The sequence below is a fragment of the Sphaerodactylus townsendi genome, linkage group LG08, assembly GCF_021028975.2.
Source record: "Sphaerodactylus townsendi isolate TG3544 linkage group LG08, MPM_Stown_v2.3, whole genome shotgun sequence".
NCBI lineage: Eukaryota > Metazoa > Chordata > Lepidosauria > Squamata > Sphaerodactylidae > Sphaerodactylus > Sphaerodactylus townsendi.
Window position 1 is genome coordinate 101,639,414 of NC_059432.1, and position 16,874 is coordinate 101,656,287.

Here is a 16,874-nt window from a genome sequence, read left to right on the forward strand (position 1 = left end):
TGCTAATAAGCCCTGCATATGTAACAACCCCAGGGCTTGTAGGGTCAAACCACAATCAGAAGGGGTGTAAACGTCCATTGGATTTTCTTTCATTTTATGCCGTCCATAAATCCGTGATGAAGCATTAAATGCATCTTCATAAACAACTATGCAAACTCAGTTTCAAACAGTGAAATCTTATGCCCACGTACTTGGGAGTAAACGCCAGTCAATACAGTGGTAGCTTCTTGTCAGTAAATCTGCATAGGATTGTGATAAAAAGGCAGGAGTGGTATTTGCCTGAGTGGAACTGACACTTGAAGTTAGGGATATAAAAGAACTTCACGGATTTTCAGGTTCAACTTGCACTTGGATGACTGAAGAGGGGGTTTTTTTAGGCAGAGGGTAGAAATTCTAGCTTTCAATTGAGCTGTTCAATTGTGGCTGATGCTTAACTAGAAGGTGAACTCTGACAAAAAATCAGGCATAAATACTGGATTTTCATAATTTAGTCATCAAGTAGTTTTTTTCTCTAACTGGCTGGTGGATCATTCTTTGGTTACTCTGATGTCTTTGAATCATCTGCTGATGTTTCTTGAAAGGTGTCAGTTGTTTTAGTAGTGAACCATTCTAGCGGTTTCTTAAACAAACAATTGCCTAGTCAATTCAAAATGGTTTTGAAAAGGGATCAGTGGTTCAAGAAGGAAAAGGATTCAAGGGTTTGTAAATGTTTGGTTTACAGGAAAGCACTTTGCAGTCAGCCGAAGGATTTCCATGCTAAAAACAGCAAGTCAGTAGATAAAAAGGGTTGTTGTTTTTTTCTAACCAGACCTCTGCTGGCTGATCGTTCCTTTCTTATATTGATGCCACTATTTCTGTCTTCTCAATATTTGCAAATTAGGAGAGAAAAGTTCTAGACTATAAAGCATGAGCAGTTTCATTGTACCCAGTTCAATATTTTCTATAATCGAAACTATGTGTTGTTATTTACAAATTTGATAGTATCATTTATACCTCAAAAGACATAATCAATTGAAAAAGTGCTAACTGCCCAAAAGCAAAAAACAAGTATATTATAGTGCACTTTAAGCACTTTTCAATCATTCTGCTTGATACTAACTGCACATATTTTCTGCTTCAGTACATGCTACAGAAAATCCAACTCAGAACAAATAGAGAGCCTGCAAAGTGAGAGGACTACAGGTAGTGTGTGCTCTTTGTACATGCAATTGGAAACCCCAAACATAACAACTGAAAAGGTTTACAGTGAAACAGCTACGCTCTTGTTAACAAAGAATGTCAGCAGTCAGAATTTGGAATTCTTAAAAATAGCTGAACCCTAAAAGATCCCTTCAAAAAATTACAGGTTTAAGCATCTCTACTTGAGTCGTCTCTCAACACTGCCAAAACTGAATCCCTTCCCTAAGTATGCCACTAATGCATATGTTAACACATAGGGAGCCAGCATGATGTAGTGGTTAAGAGCAGGTGGCCTCTAATCTGGAGAAATGGATTTGATTCCCTCGGGGGTCACAGGACAGCGTGGGCGTGTCGTTCCAGCCACCCAGAGCTGCAGAGGAATGCAAGGTAAGTCCCTCGCAGACACTAGAGGGGCCAAAAGCGGCACCCTCACGCTGGTGCGGTTTTCAAAAGCAGCGTCTTTGTGCCGCTTGGGGGGCAAGGATGGCTGAGCGAACAGCACCCTAGGGATGGCATTTTTTCCATCCCTAGGGCGCTGTTATTTGGCTGTGCGGAAACAGCCTTAGTTCCAGGATAAAACGTGGGAAAATCCTTCCAATTGGGACAGTAAGAGTTAAAAAGCTTCGTGTCAATTCTTCCTGAATATTTTGAGATCCCTTTCTCAACAGTTAAAAAGGCACAGTATGTTCCTATGGATAGTGATGAGGCTGAACTTATAATAGAATTTTCTCTCTTTAGAAGCAAAGTCTCTGCACACACACACAGTTGTCATGATAGTCAGTTCAATTTCAAATGCAGACGTGAATCTGGCTTGAAGGAAAACAATCCATTTTCATGGCGGATTTTTCTTGTAAGCCCAAGTATTAAAGTGGAAATTAAAGAAAGACACAGTGGGGCATGGCCAAAATCATACTGGGCAAGTTCAGGAAGCATCTCATGCTAGCTTCGCAGAAGGAAGCTCGTAGGACTGATATGACTGCTCAGGCTACAGGGGAATGCTATTGATGAGATTTCAGCAGCACCCGTGGAAAAGACTGGTTGGTGCTAAGCGGATACCGACAACTGACAGTCTAAAGCAGTGATGGCGAACCTATGGCACGGGTGCCAGAGGTGGCACTCGGAGCCCTCTCTGTGGGCACACGCACACAGAGTTCATCATATGGGGGGGCAGAAAATCATCCCCCCCCACACATCTAGGCTGGCTTGGGCCACTGCGAATGACGTGCGCACACCACGGTGAGCAGGGAGGACAAGGCTGGCGGGCCTGGTGCTTGTGCTCTGGGGAGGCTGCTGCCCGGGGGGGGGGGGGGGGACAGAGGCAGAGATGAGAGAGGCACAGAGCGGTGTGTGTGGGACTTGCTGGAGGCTAGAGCAGGCTGGCCCCTGCTCGAGTGGGTGGGGTGGAGGAAGAGGGAGCTAATTGTTTTTTTCTAAACTAAAACCTCAGTATCCAGGTTAAATTGCCGTGTTGGCACTTTGCGATAAATAAGTGGGGTTTGGGTTGCAATTTGGGCACTCGGTCTCAAAAAGGTTTGCCATCACTGGTCTAAAGGCTAGATCAAATATGTAAATGTCGTAGACAGGCCCCCGGGAACCAAGGATAGTTCAGACGTTTAATGTACATAGAGCGAGGAATCCAGACAAGACAAGAAACAGAAATAGTAACCTGCAAACTGAAGCACAACTGCCTGAGCCTGAGGACCTGATCCTGCAGGAACTTCTGCCTGCTCAGTCTCTGCATCTACAGGTAGTGCCTGAGAATCTGGAACTAACACGGTCCCCTCTTCTCTGTCTGAGTCTTCTTCTCAGGGGTTCCCATTCAGACCAGGCTGAGCCCTAACACTAAATCACAAACACATGGGAACCAAGAGTGTTGCTAAGAACAAAAACAACCAAAAAAGAGATTATTTGTGTTTGATATTGGGTTTCCAGGTCCTCCATGGCCACTGGCTGGGTGTGGGGGTTAGGGTTGTTAGATCCAGGCTTGGAAATTCCTAGAGATTTGGGGATGGGTCCTGGAGAAGACAGGAACCTCACTGGGATACAGTGCCAACCTTCAAATGATCCCTTTTCTTCAGTGGAACGGATCCTTTCAATGTTGGTTGTGGTGGGTTTTCCAGGCTGCATGATTGGCCCTGGTCTAGTAGATCTCGTTCCTAACGTTTCACCTGCATCTGTAGCTGGATGTCTGGACATGGCCCACCCACCCTAGCAGATGGAGAGGGAGGGGAGGGAGGGGTGGCATGCAAGGGAAGGGGAGGGAGGGAGTAAGGGGTGGCATGTAAGGGAGGGGGAGGGGCCCTGGCATTTGGACATGGCCCACCCACCCTAGCAGAGGGAGAGGGAGGAGAGGGAGGGGGAGGGGGGTGGGGTGGGGTGGCATGCAAGGGAAGGGGAGGGCGGGAGGGGAGGGAGTAAGGGGTGGCATGCAAGGGAGGGGGAGGGGAGGCTGCTCAGTCTCTGGATCTACAGGTAGCCTGGAGATGAGCTGTAATTCTAGGGAGCCCCAAGTCCCACTTTGAGGCTGGCATCTCTAGTATGTGGGTTTTGATGAGGCCACCTCAAACTCACTCTAACATGTCGAATGTGTTCTGAATAAGCCCTCCTGTGGTAAGATCTGAGGCCCTTTCTGCACAGCAAATGTATAGCGGGTTCACGTTTGCATGCATCCCTGCAGGCAGCGATTACAGCCCATGAAAACAATGTGGGTTGCACCTTCATATGGAGGCATGTTTTTTTTTCCTCCCACCAATGCATAGCTACGCAGGCATGCACAAATGAACACACACACCCCGCCGTGTTTCACAATACCACGAGATGACCCTTTGTACCTGTGTGGCAATGCAGATGTAAGCTGAGATCCCTTTCCTAAGAAAGGAAAGCACAGACAAATAAAGACCCTCCTGCCCGGCTGTTTGCTTGCAAGCGGATGAAATCTGGGATTTTTCAAAAGACTCGCAGATAGCGCGATTCTCGAAAAACCCGGTTTGGGGGGCAAAACACGGGGCAGACTCGCTTTAGGAGTAGGATCCACACGAAGTCCCCCCCCCAAAAAAAAAACTTTTTAAACCATCCTTAACCAGTGATGGGATTCAGCAGGCTCGCATCACTTCGGCAAAACCGGTTGTTAAAATGGTGCTTGTAAACAACCAGTTGTTAAATTATTTGAATCCCACCACCGGAACCGGTTGTTAAATTATTTAAATCTCACCACTGTCCTTAACCCATGTTTATTGGCCCATGTAGAACAGGCCTGAGTTTTACCAGCCTTTGGAGAACTCTTAGCTTTAAACATTGAGGATGGAGTACATTTCAAAGTTCATCATTTAGAAGAGAATTCTGAAGGAAGTTTCATCATCATGTTAAGATTCTCCTTCCAAGCCAAGCTCTTTTGGCCTGGCTTCTTTAGAAGTAAGAAGATGTAGGTCAGAGGCTGCGATGGCACCTGACCTTTAAAATTAGGTTCTGCCTGCCCTACACAAGACCAGGAGCATTTATTTTTACCCAGGCTTCTAACTGAGGGGATTCCATCTTTTCAGGGTGTTTCTTTTGGTTTGTTTTTAACCTGAGGATGATTTTTATATATGTGATTTTAGGATGCTGGAAGTTGTTTTGTGTTGTTTTTATGCCCTCATTTTATGGCTTGTTTAGTCCTGATAATATAATTGTGGGTCATTTTTATGATTTTATTGTATACTTTGTGAACCATCTCAAACAGGTCACTGAAAAGGCAGGACATACATTTCCTAAACCAATCCATCAATTACTCCATCAACCAATACATGCTAGGAAAAACTGCATCATAGTGAATTGACTACATCAGGAAGAAATATCTTTCAGTCTGAGAACAAAATAAGAAATGAATGCAACATGAAAATTACTCTGATTAGTTTAGGAAGTAAGGAATTATGTAGGTAAAACCCATTTGATGGGAAATACTTTTATGTATGCTTTAAATCTCTGCTACTGAACTCAATGTGGTTTAGAAGTGCTTAATTTGGGATATACTGTGCTCTATTCAAATTGGAAAAGTTGCCCATTTCTGAATTAGACAGTTCTTACATAATGGATGGAACTATTTTATTTTTTTCTATCTTTCTTATATTGGAGATAATAAAAGGAAAACAGGAATTGCAAAGAAGAAGAAGAAGAGTTTGGATCTGTACTCTGCCTTTCTCTCCTGTAAGGAGCCTCAAGGTGGCTTAGAGACTCCTTTTACTTTCCCCTCCCCACAACAGACACTTTGTAAGTAGGTGAGGCTGAGAGAATTCTGAGAGATTTGTGACTGAAGTTCTCCCATTGGAGATATCTGTATGAAAAAGAATATTTATCATAGCAATTGCATTTTATGTATGTCTAGATATTGGAATTTATCATTGTAATACACATAAGCCACTGCGCAGCACACGTGCGTCACGTGATTTTTCGGTCCGTACTCAGATTTGTGACTAGTCCATGGTCACTCAGCAGGCTTCATGTGTAGGAGTAGGGAAACAAATCTAGTTCACCAGATAAGAGTCCACCACTCATGTGGAGGAGTGGGGAATCCAACCCTGTTCTCCCAATTAGAGTTCACCTGCTTTTAACCACTATACCACTCTGGCTCTCAAAAATCCCTGCACACACAAATGCTTTTAAAAAAAAATCAGTTCATTCCTTGGAATACTTTCAAACTGCACTACATAAATAATATCTCCTGTTAAGAAACAGCTATAAGATAAAGTGAAACAATCTATTATTTTACGAAGCCATTAAAGAATCGAGGGCCGAAGGAAATGTGGTTTCCAAACCGGGCACTCGCTCACACTTCAATTTACTTAAAATATTAAAAACACATTAAAAATTATTGCTGTTCAACATCAGTCGCCGAAAAGTAGCAAATCATCTTACATTGATGATCAAGAGCATTGCAGCAAACTGCAGAATTAAATATATTGTTGAGGGTTTTCACGACCAGCATCAACAGGCTGTTGTGGGTTTTCTGGGCTGTGTCACTGTGGGCTGGTAGTTTTAGCTCCTAGCCTTTCACCCGCATATATATATATATGGCTGTAATTAATAAGGTATTTCCCAACCCCGAACTGGCAACTCTAGTCACAGTCAACTTATGGCAACTCCAGCAAGGGATTTTCTAGGCAAGTGGGAAAAAACAGGTGGTTTGCCATTTCTTTCCTTTGTAAAGTCTTCCTTGATGGTCTCCCCTCCAAGTACTAACCCTGCTTGGCTTCTAAGGTCTGGTGAGATTGGGCTATAGTATGTCGCCTTCCCTCCCAAGGGTTTGTTGGCCACTCGGTATTATTTATCTAGCTTATTTCTGAGCTTTTTCTCCAGAATTCTCCTCAATGCAATATGTAGCTAAAATGCAAAAACAACCAAGCAACAAAAGCAAGTGAAAACCAAAATGCTAACATGGCCAACCACATATCGTCAAAGGGTTTTAAGAATGGAATCAACTGGCTGTTGTGGGCTGTGGGTGCGGCTGTGATCTGGTATTCTTTGCTCCTAACATTTTGCCCACATCTATGCCTGGCTTCTTCAGAGGCAAGAAGAAGAAGAAGAAGAAGAAGAAGAAGAAGAAGAAGAAGAAGAAGAAGAAGAAGAAGAAGAAGAAGAAGAAGAAGAAGAAGAAGAAGAAGAAGAGGAGGAGGAGGAGGAGGAGGAGGAGGAGGAGGAGGAGGAGGAGGAGTTTGGATTTACATCCCTCCCCTTTCTCTCCTATAGGAGACTTAAAGGGGCTTACAATATCCTTGCCCTTCCCCGCTCACAACAAACACCCTGTGAGGTGGGTGGGGCTGAGAGCGCTCCGGAAAGCTGTGACTAGCCCAAGGTCACCCAGCTGGCGTGTGTGGGAGTGCACAGGCTAGTCTGAATTCCCCAGATAAGCCTCCACAGCTCAAGTGGCAGAGCAGGGAATCAAACCCGGTTCCTCCAGATCAGAGTGCACCTGCTCTTAGCCACTGCTCTTAGCCACTACGCCATTGCTGCTCTGTAAGATGTGTTTCTGTAAGATGTGTTTCTCTTCATGGCACAGTCAACAGCATGAGCAGTAAAACCAACACAAAGGAAAAATGATACAACAGAATAAAACAAGCAAGAAACAGGAACATTCTGTTCCTTGGGAAATTCATCCAGATATCTCATAAATCAAGTAGATTGGATCCCAAGATGCACATCCACTTGAGGGGACTAGCTTTTTTGCGACAGCAAGAGATTTCCAACCAGTAGTCTTCAATCCCACCACTACTCAGTAGGGTGGCAAGGGGAGAAATGGGAGGAAAGTGATGTTGCTCCCAGAAGTGACATCATTGCATCAGGGCAACGCTCTAGGGTTCCTTAACTCTGTGGTTTTGGTGGAATGCTACAGCATTGCCCTAACTCCATGAGGTAACTTCTGTGTTTGCAATGGAAGTGATGTGATCTTGGAGTGATGTCGCTTTCCCCACATTTCTCCCCTGCCCCCCTGGGGAGCAGCAGTGAGGAAATGGAGTCAGCTGGTGGGAAGTCTACTGCTGGAGAGGGGCAGACCGAGCTACCTTAGGTGGAAGGTGTCTTCCACTCACTGAAGAGATGACTGATATCTTGTGCTAGAATACTGTATGAAAAAATTGAAATCAATCCCAAAGGTTCACTTCTGTTTGCATAAGAGGATGCACAATACATTGGCCAACAAGAAGCACAATAACATTGATAAACTTTGCATAACTTACTCAAATGCTTGAAAAGAACGCTGGTCGAAATCTTTGTGGAATCACGTGAGCAATTCTTTGCTTCTAATCACGGCTCTTCAGATCCAACCTATGCAAAGAGTTTAAAAAAAACCCCACATTCTGAATTTGCTTTGCTGTTAATGATCAACAAGGAATGCATTTATTTAATACTAATTTTGCCTTTGTTTTACATGATATTGTATTGTTTTTGGAAGTACTAACGTGGATCCTGAATGCTTTGGACAAAGCAGCCTGTAAAATGTTAAACAAAATGTTATTTAAATTGCAGTTCAGATCTGCTTTGTGTCTGGAGAAAGAAACTTTGACTGGCAAAAGCTCATACGCTGAAAATCTTGGTCTCTAAGGGGCTACTGGACTCATTAATAAATCTGCTGTTTCCAAAGGAAAATATAATGAAATTTCAGCAAAAAGACCTCATGAATGATTAAGAAGAGTTTGGATTTATACCCCGCTTTTCTCAACTGCCCGCATCTACGGCCTCGACCCGGGCCAGGACCTTTACGGCCCTGGCCCCTGCCTGGTGGAATGCTCTACCTCCAGCTGTCCGGGCCCTGCGGGACCTTGGTGAGTTCCACAGGGCCTGTAAGACTGAGCTATTCCACTGGGCCTTTGGGGGGGCTGGCCGCGGTTTTATCACCCCCCACTGAAGCTGCCGCTTTCCATCTGGCTGGGCCCTGGTTTCCATCCTGGGTCCTACCTATCCCCTCCCTCCGCTGGCCTTTAGATCGGGCGCTTTGTTGTTTTAACTGATATGTAACTGTAATTGTTATTTAAGTTTTTAAAGTTTTAGGTTTTTAATGAATTAAGCTGCATTCTTGTATTTGAAATGTTTTGTTGATTGTTGTTTAAAGTGCAGCTATTTTGTGAGCCGCCTCGAGCCCTTCGAGGGTGAGGCGGCTTATAAATCTCATAATAAATAAATAAATAAATAAATAAATAAATAAATAAACAAACAAACTGTAAGGAGTCTCAAAGTGGCTTACAAATTTCTCTCCTTCTTGTGAGGTAGGTGGGGGTGAGAGAGTTCTGAGAGAATTGTGACTAGCCCAAGATCATCAGCAGAAATGTAGGAGTGGGGAAACAAACCAGGTTCTCCAGATTAGAGTCCGTCACTCATGTGAGGAGCGGGGAGTCAAACCCTGCTGTCCAGATTAGAGTCCACCTGCTTTTAACTACTACTCCACAGTGGAAACCAACGCTGTTTTTCCTTGTGCTTAAAGTTGTCTTAATAAATCATCCCAAATGATTCGCTGGCTTTCTTCCCATTCAGCTGCAGTAACAATTTCATCATAGGTGATAGACTTCTCCGATATTCCATCTCCACTTAATAAGTAATATGATTTTGACATTATTAAATGTTCATTATCATATGTCTCAGGGGATCACGAGGAAAACCCGACCTTTCTGCCTTATGCACACAAAATTCTCATTTATATTAACATTTATATTGCTTTCCTAAATACTCTCTCTGTTGTTCTACATTAATTGCCCCAGGGTACTCTCACAATCACAAAGATTAACCAGACCACATGTTATATGTACAGAAGAGTCCCCCTCCCTTTAATCACACTTCTGCTTCCTTAACAGAGTGGACAAATGTTCATCGGAGAGAGAAAGCTAACATTTGTTAAAAGGAAAGGTAACAAGTCTTCATTACAAGCTCACGTCCTCCTCATCGTCCCTGGAAACAGGAAGGATTTTATTTGGCAGAAGGAGAGACGGCAAAAGCTTCTCTTAAATGTATTCTTCTCTTCCACCTTATTTGAGGGCGGCTTCACTTGTTACTTTCCTCGACATGGAAATTAACCGCTGAGGCGAGGCGAGGCGAGGACGTTTTTGAGATTCCACTCCTGTTCCAGGTGAGATCTTCATCTGGTCTTGAGAGATGCCCTTTTTTCTCACCTGTTTCACGTTTTGTTCTCACCTGTTTCGTGCTTATTTAAATAGACTTAGTCAAAGTAGATTAGTCAGGTCCTAATCAAGGTGGCATGTTGGGTGGTTGTGAGATTAATTCCTAGAACGTCAGAAAGGTTGGTGGGCTGGCACACTGAGGCATCTAACAATGAAGGGCCTTTGCCAAACTAGCCCATCAACAGCTGGAGCAGCTGCGGGGATTGCAGAGGGGGTGTCCTTAGCACCAAGTAATATCAACCAGACCTTAATTGCTGAAGCCGGGCGCCTGTTTTAACAACTTCTGTTGTTTTAATCTGTATTTATTTCTTGTAACTGCTGCTTAAGTTTAATGGATTTAAGTCATATTTTTGTATTGATTTGCTGTCTTAGAGAACAGCCATATTGTGAGCCGCCTCGAGCCCTTCGGGGGTGAGGCTGCTTATAAATAAGTAAGCAAGCAAGCAAGCAAGCAAGCAAGCAAGCAAGCAAGCAAGCAAGCAAGCAAGCAAGCAAGCAAGCAAATAAATAAATAAATAAATAAATAAATAAATAAATATTAGCAGTCGCTCCCCTCTTCCAAAAGGGTCTGTCACAGCATCATAGCAGGGCATTGCCTTTCCCACAAAATGGATTTCCTCTGGATGGTTCCGGAATCCACCTCAACGTTTACAGGGAGGGAGAGAGCAGGTCACCTTTTCCCCATGGCATAAAGATGTGCTTGATTATACAAAGGGGCCAGCTCAAGGTTAATTTGTGTCACCTCAAAAGTGATCTTATCAGCTCTCTGAGGAGAACTTTCTCTCCCCAAATCTGCATCCCTGTGGTGGTGAGCCTTCAAATACTTCTTTCCCTTTAACCGGAAGATCTAGAAAAGCAATCAATCACTCCTTTTGATCTCTCTGAGATCTTCCTGCTGCTATAACAGCTCACGTCCCCTGAGTGATCATGTTAGGATGTTAGAACAGGCCCCTTGGCCCCGTACATGTGACTATGTATGTCCTGGGCGGATTCCACATGGCCAAAAACAGTGGTGTGAAAATGGCGTGAAAATGGTATGAAAACGGTGTGAAAATGGTGTAAAAGCGTTTACACCATTTTCACACCACTGCTTTCGGCCCATGCGGAATCCGCCCTGGATCTGTTCACCCACCCTCGCTTACGTGGGTTAGCTTTTGTTTCTCCAAAATGCTGGCTGTTTTCCCTTTTCAGCGCAGCTCTCATTGATGTCACCCTTCAAGACAGGCAATTATTACCCACCCCTATACTCTATCCTATCTCCTTCTTTTGTCTGGTTAGCTCTTGTGTGCTGTAAGAGTGTATATCACTAGATTTAAAAAACTGTTTTCCCATTATTTTCCCCTTTAACTTTTATCACTTCATTTTATACTATTATTTTTCAATAACGCTTGATTTAACTTCCAGCAAGTGCCTGCTTCTTTGAGAGTTTCCACTTGGGACCGTCCTGGCATATGCTGGTTATTGATCTCAGTTACCTCCCTCTCATTCTGTTAGTCTCCAGCTAATTCCCTCAACTTAAGTGGAGGCCGCCTCTTGAGGGAAACAGAAGAGGCATATTAGGTGAGGCAGGGGAAGCGTCACACTTCTTAACACTGTTTGATAAATGAAGGCGGTGGTAATGCCAGCAAGGCCTAGAGCCAGGGTGGATTTGTGCAGGGTGGATTTGTGCAAAATCCTGGTAGGCTATTTGAAAACTAGCAATAAAGCCTGTTGGGCAAAAAAAAAATTACAATGGGCTCTAGAAAATTAATCCTCCTATAACCCATGCCATTTTAGTATTTTTTTGGTTTTGTTGGATCTTAGGGCCCAGGGGATAAAAGCTCACTGAGCATGTGCAGTTGGTAAGCTTGCTTACTTATTACCAACTGCAAGGGCCCCACCCTCCTGAATTGATCTGGCCTGCAGCAGGAGAAGGAAGGCCTACAGCTTAATTGAGGGAATGACTTATTTTTTACAGGCCCAAATTGAGAGAAGGCCTGCAGCAGCTACATCAGGTGCAGCAGGCCAGATGAGAGAAAGAAGCACTTTATTGCTATTCTTTCATTATTGGGCACTGTTAGTGGTGGTAACTGTTCTGAGTGCTTTTTCTTAAAATTTTGTACAATTGAGTTGTGCTGTATATATATACTCACTATATGTTCACTATTATTTATCCTTAAATGATAGAAAGTTGTGTTAAGATTAAAAGTTTGTTAATTTGTTCAAGCAATTTCATATTTGTTTGTTAAGCCACAGGGTGCTGTCGTATATTATTTCCTAAGTCTCCAATGGAGATTGGTGTGGGCAAGGATAAGTAGGTTCCATTCCCAAGGCAGGAGATGTGGATGGGGCATATCTACAGCAAATAGCACCTGGTGCAAACACTGAAATTGCATACACAAACACCCAAATGACCCAGTTTTGCCAGGGAGGGGCAACAGGGTGCCTGTGAGGATGGGGAGCCCATTGTGTGAAAAAAATACTATGGGCTGTAGCAAGTGGGAACCAACAAGTGGGGATTCGAGAGGACGTTACCCCCTTTTCCTTCTGTTCTACCCCTTCTTCTCTGCCTCTCACTCTCTATCCTGCCACTCCTCTTAATCTTCTCTATTTTTGTCGCGCTACACCAACTCTCTTTCTGGATCCCCACCCCAGCTCTGTTTTTTAACTTTCTGCCCTGCTACCCCAACTCTCTTTCCGCCCACTCTATTCCATCTTTATCTTTTTGCCCACTTATTCCAGTTCTCTCTCTCTTTCTCTCTCCCAACCCCAGCTCTGTGTTCTCTGTGTTTCTGCCACCCTACCCCAGCTTTCATTCTCTCCTTCTGGCCACCTACCCCAGCTCTCTCTTTCTGCATCTCCTCAGTACCCACTCTGTTCCTACTTGACCTTTCTCTTTCTTCACCGCCAGCTTAATTCTTGGTAGCTTGCCTGGAGTACACTGGGCGGGCATGGTGAGCAGTGGTGGGATCCAAAAATTTTAGTAACAGTTTCCCATGGTGGTGGGATTCAAACTGTGGCGTAGCACCAATGGGGCTGGGCGGGGCATGATAGGGCGTGATTGGGCATTCCGGAGGTGGGGCATTCCTGGGCGGGGCTGTGGCAAGGACACAGCTGCTGCGCCTGTCCTTAGGCAGGAAACGAATGCACGCAGGCGCAGGCTGCCACGCTCGCCGGTGCACCTCCTGCTAGACTGCTTCAAGTTCTGCCGCTACTGCTGAGAGGAGGGGTGTAACTAAGGCAAAAATCACATGGCAAAATCACCAATTAGTAACCCCCTCTCGGCACACACAAATAATTAGTAACCTACTCTCAGGAACCTGTGAGAACCTGCTGGATCCCACCTCTGATGGTGAGCCCCCCCCCTCACATTCCCACTCTCACTGCCTCAGACCATCCTACTTCTCCCTTCCAAACAGCCTGAGATGTGGTAGCCTGGCTGGTGGCAACAGAAGATCATGAACAAGAAGAAACAACGTCTGCTAGGGCTGCAAACTCTGAGGTGAGAAATTTCTGGAGACTTGGGAGCAGATTCTGAAGACAGAAGAGTTTTGAGAGAGGAAGGACCTCAGCAAAGTACAATAATTTAACGTCCACACTCCAAAGCAGCCATTTTCTCCAGGGGAACACATTTCTCTGGGGATAGTTGTAATTCTAGAACAGGGGTAGGGAACCTGCGGCTCTCCAGATGTTCAGGAACTACAATTCCCATCAGCCCCTACCAGCATGGCCAATTGGCCATGCTGACAATCTAGAAGCTCCCTAGGTCCCACCTGGAGGGTGGCTTCCCTGCTTCCAGATTATATTTGAATTGTTCACAGAACCAAAATTTCAGGGCACCTCCAAGTGGCCACCTTCTTAGTTAGCCATTTTTGGTTCCCACCATTCAGCAGAATTTAATTAGACTATGACGGAATGGAAGAAAGCTGTGTGTATGACCCCGAGCAACACACTCAGAGTCCGTGAATGTCAACTTCATAAATATACATAGAAGCGGAGAGTGGGGAGGGGCTGTAAGCCGCACATCGAATCCCCCCCCCCCATACTTTCATAAATGAATTAAAGTCCCGAGCTCAGGGTCAAGGCACGGGGGTGTTTTCGACGACTCAGAAGCAATCCACTTTCCCTTACCTGCCTAAAACAAGAGGAACATGTTTTGTAGGCATTTTGGATTTTTAATTACAATAAAATAGTCATAGGGCTTCTAAAACGAAATCGCATTGTAGAAGAGGCCCCTGAATGTTCAAATAATTTTCCAGCTCTGCTAAAGTATTAATCAAGGATCCTTAAAGGGCTTTCGGCCTGATTCTCCGAAGATGTGAAATGGATTCCAGTCAAGCGGCAACAATTTACACCCGCCGAGACCTTGCCCTTGTGGTTCTGAACATTCTAATCACTGGAGAGTGTCACGGCTATAGAAAAATATCATCTGCTTCGGCCTCCGCTCTGGCATCTCTAAAACCAGAAATGAAACCAGAGCGCTGGCGCTGGCTGTCATTGTAAATTTCCCAGCATGAGGTCCACCTGAGCTGGAAACTCACCTGGTGGCTCAGTCCCATCCCCATCATCAGTATGAGGATAGCTGTACTGACCTCACTTACACACTGCAACAATGTGAGCAGATGCAGCACAGTAGCTAAATGAGCGAGCCGCAAGCTGCAAGGTCACTGGTTCAAATCTAGCCTCCACCATTAACTTATCAGGGGGATGTAGTTAAATCGGTCTCAGCTACTTTTTAGCAATATGGGGTGGGATAACATGGGAGACAGTGTGGTGTAGCAGATGGAGTGTCAGACATAGAATCCTGAGTCTACGGTTCAAATCACCACTTATCCATGGAAGCTTGCTGAGTGACTTTGAACCAGTCTCTCTCTCTCTCTCTCAGCCCAACTTCACAGGGTTGTTTTTGTAAGGATAAAATGGAGGGCAGAAGTATGTCGTAAACCACTTTGGGTTCCCAATGGAGAGAAAAAACAATATATATACATCTAAATATATAATGGTGGACTACTTTATAAGGGTGCTGTGTGCATGGTAACAAAGTAATGGTTTAGACCCTAACTGAAGGTGTTGCTTGCCAAATTTGTTTCTTCCCATGGAAGGAAGGAGAGAGAGATTTTTGCCAACTTCCCTGCTGTCATTGAAGTGTACTTATTTACAGAGGCCCCTTCTGCACACGCAAAATAACGCTTTTTCAAATCACTTTCACAACTGTTTGCAAGTGGATTTTGCTGTTCCGCACAGCTTCAAAGAGCACTGAAAGCAGTATGAAAGTGCATTATTCTGCATGTGCAGAATGAGCCAGAATTTAAACCCTGCCTTTCTGCCCTCATAAAGGTCAAAAGGGCAACAAGAACATTAAGAATGTAGAATAAAATCATTATCTAAAATTAACTAGAAACTGTTTAGATAAATTAGGGTCTAATTCCCATCAGCCCCTAGCAGCATGGCCAATTGGCCATGCTGACAGAGGCTGATGGGAATTGTAGTTCCTGAACATCTGGAGAGCCGCAGGTTCCCTACCCCTGGTTTAAACCAACAAAAACACATCCTTAACCAGTGCTAAACGGCACTAAAATAACAAAACATTGAGCAGGAAGGATGGATCGTGTAACCAAAGAAAAAAAGTCTTCACCTGCTGACGGGAGAGGGCAGTGGAAGGGGACAGGTGAATCTCCCTAGGGACCAAATTGCAGAGTTTTTCTGCCATGACTGAGAAGGCCCTTTTCCAGGTTGCTACCTTTCTGATCTCAGAAGGCTGGAGCTCCAGAAACCTTTTCTGTCTCTGCTCTGAGAAACTAATGGGAAAAATGGATTCTGTGTAGTGACATTTGTCAGAACGGGCTCAGATAGCCTAGGGTCCACCTCATCAAGCCACCAGCATGGCCAATTACGCTGACAGAGGCTGATGGGAATTGTAGTTCCTGAACATCTGAGAGCCACAGGTTCCCTACCCCTGGCTCCCTAGGTCAGGAACTCATATTTTCCAGATGTTCAGGAACTATTAATTCTATCAGTTCTACCAGCATGGCCACCACATGCTGACAGAGGCTGATGGGAATTGTAGTTCCTGAACATCTGGAGAGCCACAGGTTCCCTACCCCTGGTCTAGGAGGTGGCCTAAAACATCACCTGGCAGTGACTTCATACAGTCCCCAAACTGGACCCTCCAAAGGCATCTCTTAACCTCCCATCTCCTGGTATTACCCTCATTTTTTTTCCCTCACAACCACCCAGTGAGGAATTCTACTTTGAAAATGTGTGCCAAGTCTATGAACTTCAAGGCAGAGTGGGGATTAGAACTTGGGTCTTCTTGGTTTCTATCCAGCATTCTAAAACAAACAAACAAAGGACATCCCTAGGGCTGTCATTGGAGAGCAACAGGATTGCATTCAGGCTTCTCTTCTTAGCTGTGAAATGGAGAAAAGTGTTGTTCCTATAGATTCGTGAAGGTAAATAACCACTGATCTCAGGCTAGGATCTAACTTTCCTGCTCTGAATGATACTCGGGGTTTAGAAACCTTTTCAGATATAATTGAGAGGTCTGATGTGTGACACAGACCTCTTGCTATCGGCACTTGAATTGTTTTCTAGTGTGAGGAAACACTTGCTATTCATTGCTCTGTACTTGGTAAATATGGTGTTTTAAAAGGAATCAATATTTGTATCTGATGAAGAAGAGTCAAAACAGAATTGCTAGTTTACCAAAGGATTGCCTGGAAACTAGCAGAAAGATTGGGCGGGTAGTGTACAAAGAAAAATAAGGTCTCGCCTATTTACACAAAGTTTTTACCATAAAGTTCCTAACAATTCCTAGAACCGATAGGTGACAAAGGGTAGCTCTAGGAACTGCCAGAAATTCTATGGTAAAATGAAACATTTTTATGATAAGAGTGGCCAGGAATATCTAGAGCTGCACTTTGTCACTTCGAGGTAGCTCTAGGAATCACCAAGATTTCTATGGTAAGACCTTGGAAGCAAAATTTTCTGCTGCTGCCACAGCAACAGATCCCTGCCCCGCTGGGTGTTTGGCAGTCCTAGTCTATCATCATGCAGTCTTTTATACAGCTTTGTTGG